Source organism: Ipomoea nil, unplaced genomic scaffold, assembly GCF_001879475.1.
Source record: "Ipomoea nil cultivar Tokyo-kokei standard unplaced genomic scaffold, Asagao_1.1 scaffold2337, whole genome shotgun sequence".
NCBI classification, from domain to species: Eukaryota; Viridiplantae; Streptophyta; class Magnoliopsida; order Solanales; family Convolvulaceae; genus Ipomoea; species Ipomoea nil.
Window position 1 is genome coordinate 42,825 of NW_017618765.1, and position 5,353 is coordinate 48,177.

Here is a 5,353-nt window from a genome sequence, read left to right on the forward strand (position 1 = left end):
TGCAAGCTGATTGATAGTCTTGAAGTTTAAATGATTGAGCTTTCTGTGCCATTCCCAATTTACTTCATTTGAATTTCTGGTCATTAAGCATACTGAATCTTTGCTTGTGCTCCAATCAACAACATACATGTTCTTTTGCCTTTTTCCAATGAGCACAACTTCATTTGAGAACTCATTTTTTATTAGGCAATTATCTTTGGAAAATTCCACAAGATAGCCTTTATCACAAAATTGACTAGTGCTCAACAAATTGAATTTTAGGCCTTTAACAAATGAAACATCTTCGATCTTTAAACCATTTCGTTTAATTGTACCAACTCCTTTTGTAGTTCCATAATTTTGATTTCCTCCAAATATAACTTTTGGTCCATCGATTTTCTTGAAATTCACTATACCTGATTTATTTCTAGTCATGTGGCGTGAGCAACCACTGTCGATGTACCAAACATCCTACAAAAAAAGATTAGTTTGTTTTAGGTACCCATATTTGCTTGGGTCCTTTGCTGTTAGTAATTTTTGGTAACCAAACCCACCTAGATCCTATTGAATTAAGATAAGGCGGTTTGTAACCATTTGAAACACGATAATCATAATTAACTTTTGAAAACATTTTTGGCGCCGGATTTTGAAAAACATTTTTAAACTTAGGCACCTGGGAAGAGGATTGTTGCTTTGGTCTATAAGAAGCATTAAAACAAGATTTACACAACCAATCCTTTTGAGTGGAATAAAATCTTCCATCTCTATTTCTAGAAAAGCTTCCCTCTTTTCTAAAAATTCTTTTTGCACTTGACTCTTTGGAATATCTTTCCTTGAAGAATTTTTGTTGCTTTGCCGTGGTATTGAACTGTTTCGGCCTTTCAACATTCAACCTTGCTTTCTCATGGTAGCCAAGTCCTTGTCTCATCGTGCTATACTAACTTTTAACAAATTTTACCACTTGCACTTTATTAGTTAAAGGAGTAGTAAGATTAGTCAGTTTCGGAGGGGTTTGAAAACATGTGGAGTCATAACCGATTCCGGTTTTATCTCCTGATGGCTTTTGCATGCTTACCATTTTATCCATAATTTTGGATGAATTAGTAAACGTAGCAATGGTAGCCCGAAGGTTATGTTCTCTAACCTCTCTTGCTTTACACTCTTCTTGAAGTTGAATATTTTCACTCTTCAAGTTACTCACTTCAAGTAAAGCATCTTTCAATTTTTTATTCATCTCTTCTTTTTCAAGAATTAGAATATTATTGCGCTCCTTGAGTTGAGGATGAGTGAGCATAATCTCTTGACAATCTCCCATTGGACTGCCAATAGATTCACGAGAAAAAGAGGAATCAACGGAATTGAAAGGATTAGATGTTACCTCTTCTTCCTCTGCTCCAAGAGCCATAAAGAACTCTTCACTTGAACTCAACTCAATTGATTTGCATATTAGAGCCGTGTCATCTTCCGAACTTGAGCTTTCATCACTTGATGACAATCCATTCGACTCATCATTTTCATTTGGTTCATTGCTAACGAGAGCTTTTCTTTTGTTGCGCTTGAACCTTCGATCTTTGCTTTCGGATTTATCCGGTGTAGATTCAACATTTATGCTTTAATACTTGCTAACGATCGGATACGGACAATTTATTTTGAAATGTCCGGGTTTGAGGCAACTGTAGCATAAATTGTTGTTTTCTTCGACTTTTTCTTCTTGTGTCGTGCGAGAGACAAATTTACTACGAGCAGAACTTTTGTTGTCTCCTTTTCGCGTGAACCTTTTGAATTTTCTAACAAAGAGAGCAAATTGTTCGTCAGTTATAAAATCAATATTATCTACTGACTTGGAGGTTGACGGTTGTTCGGCCATTAGAGCTGGATTTCGAATTTCATGAACATCATCATCTTTGGCCTTCATTTCGAACTCATATGCTTTTAGATCACTAAATAATTTGACGGTTGACAATATTCTTAGATCTCGGTGATCTCGCATAGCCGTAACTTTCATGTCCCATGTAGATGGTAAGCCTCGTAGAACTTTGAGATTAATTTCCTTTTAGCTAATATTTTTGCCAAGGTCATTAATTTCTCCAAGGATTTTGATCATTCGAGCTTCCATATCAACAATGGATTCGTTTGAGAGCATTTTGAAGTCCTCGAACTTCTTCATAGCAATAGTGAGCTTGTTATCTTTTTCATGTTCATCTCCTTCTCCGATCTTGATGAGATTATCCCAAATTTCTTTTGCACTTGTACATTTTCGCACTTTTGGGAATATTGTATCATCAATGGCTTTGAACAGAATATCTTTTGCAATGTTGTCAAGATTGTTCCTCTTTCTATCATCCGATGTCCATTCCGGTTTTGGCTTTGGTACGAATTGTTGAGCATCCGGTGATAGAAGAAAAGCCGTATTTACTTTCAATATTTCGATCGGGCCGTTAGAGATAACTTCCCACATTTCATCGTGTAAAGCTGATAGATGAACCTGCATACGAACTTTCCAATCATCAAATTTATCAAGCGAGAATAATAGATTTTGAGCTAAATCTTTTTTCATCTTCTCGATGGATACGAGAGATAAATAATCCAATTACACACACTGGGTAAAATGGATTTGCTTAGCAGTCAGAAACAGGTTGACCCAAAGAGACAACTTGCTTTGAAACAAATTTGACTCAAATAGGCTACAGATTCGGATACCAATTGTTGGTCCCAAAAGAGGTAAGGTGAAAGTCAAGAGGGGGGGTGAATAGACTTTCAAACTTTTTAGCACAGTGCCACAATTGCTAAGCCAGAGATAAACTAAAACTCTTAACTAGATTGTTAGAGTATGGTGCACAGCGGAAATAATAAACGATACGGTGTGTGTGTGTGTAGATTGTGTCAAGATTATTCTCGTGAGAAGCAAGCAAGAGCAGTAAGTAAAGAAAGCAGTAAAGAACACAAGGCAATTTATAGTGGTTCGCGAGGTGGTGTAATCCTCCTACTCTACTTGCTCTTATCTCCAAGAGAAATTCACTATATCCACCACTTCTTGGTTCCAAGATACAATGAATTCTGTGATCTAGTGCTTTGATCACCAAGCCCACACTAATCACGCCCAGTGCCACCAACACTGCTGCTTCGGGTTTCACGTCGCCGCATTACTTTCCCAGGATTTCACGACTCCGCGTTACTTTCCCCTCGTCTTCTACGCTCTGGTAGAAACGTATCCTTCCGTGATCTAGTGCTTTGATCACAAAGCCCGCACTAATCACGCCCAATGTCTTCCGACACTGCTGCTTCGGATCTCACAACTCCGTTTGACAATCCAGGATTTCACAACTCCATGTTACTTTCCTCCTTTCCCTTGTTTTGCTCCAAAACAAGTTTTGCCTTGATTTCAACTTTGAGACTCTGTAGATGATCTTCGATGATGCTCTTAGTCTCTTGTAGTTGATGAAGATTTTAACACTCTTGGATATTTCTTTTGTAAGCTCTGTATCACTCTGAGTGTTTATCTCACAAAGAATATATCAATTTACGCTCTTGAGATAGAAAGCTTTCTTTGAATTTCGTATGCTCTGTTTAGCTCTGTTCTTTTCGCTTTTTGCTATTTGCTTCTGCTTTCCACAGCTTCAAAGAAACGTTCTCATTTTTGGAAAGAAACGTTCTCATTTTTGAATTTCATCTAGCTGTATAGCCTTTTCAGAGGATAAGATAACGTTGCAGATATGTTAGAGATTCTCTGCAAGTTGAGCTTAAGGTTTTAGCAAAAATGGCGTCCCAAAAATCTTCATCTGGTGTAGATCACGCCTCTTGGGATTTCTATCTTCAAAATATAATCTCCAATCTAATCCCTTACTAGTTTAGATTAGTATTTTTGCTTTGAAGCCCTTTGCAAATCTCATCCCACATCTGGGTCTGTCTGAATTGAAGCCCTATCCCATCATGACTTTGCAAATTGCTTCCCTTCGGCCAAACCATCGCCCATACTTCCATCTGATGGATTTAAACTTGGCTTCTTTAAAATACATGGGATGTGAGATTTGAACCTATGACCTTGTTACATATAATATTTCAAGCTTCTTCCAACTCGTCCGTATAACCTTTTAGTCATCATTTTGTTTCGTTTGGTGTACTTCTTTCTTTCTGTAGATGCTTGATCTTCAAGATAGCTTCATGCAAACTTCAAGTCACATTCTTTCTTCTTCGGGATTTCTTCTTGAATTTCTTGAGAGATTTCTTCTTAGGATGATAGTCTTCATAACTTCTTCATACGCATACATCTTCCTCTTTTGTTTGCCATTTTCTCAAGTCAAATTCTTGATTTTAGGCTTTATCTCTTCTTCATCCATTTCCTCAACTAATGAATTTATTTTTCCCTTTCTTGGTCTATGACTCGACTAGTCTAACCAAAAATAAAATTGGGGTTCTACGATTTACAATATGGCATATCAAAATCTATTACAATTTATTCCTAACAGAGAGTGTTCTTTCTAAGGAAATATAAGTATCCTTAATCGATCAAGATTTGGAATTGAGTTCATTGAAGGCAAAAACACTCAATGCTATACAGGAACACACATCTTTGATTATCATGTCTTTTCTCAAGACATTAAGTTCTTGGTGATTATGATGAAGAACTTGAGAAGAATTAACGTTGCTTAAATGAAAGAACGCGAAGATCACTCAGTTGTGGGAACAACGTGGGACTGCGTCATTGAAGCCGACTACATGCTCTCCAACCGAAGGGATTTCATTGGACTTCTGCATGCGTGGCTCTCCGACTTCAACAATCCACTAAACCTTTGTAGACTGGGTACGTACCTTGTGTTGGGCACTTGGGTGAGATTGTTGTTTCTCTACCTTTGTACATTGGATTATGATTTAGTAGATTGGACGCCTCGGTGATCGTCCCCCCAGATGTAGATACACACTGTATCGAACTGGGTAAACATCGTATGTGTTGATTTATACTCTGCATTAGTCTTCCGCTTTAAACTAATCTGTTTTCTAACTGGATGACTAACAAATCAAGTCTCTGAGTCAGTCAGTCCAGTATATCAGTTGATAATCTTCTTCTTCTTTTTTTAAAAAATACAAATAAAAATTATTCATGCATATTTTTAATGAATTATTTATAATTGGCATTGCTGGTTTGTTTGTTATATTTTTTTTTTTGGTTGCTTGGTTTTAGGATGCCTTTTTTTTCCGGTGTACAATGTAAGATAAGGTAAATTTTAGGTACTATGAACGGTATTCATCTATGGTTGTAGGGATACCCGGTATTATGTTTTTGCAGGTGAACAATGTTCTTGGTGTTTGTTTTTGGGCTTACGGTGGCAAGCGGGTGGCATTTTAAAATTTTCATGGTATGTGCGTTCCTTTTTTA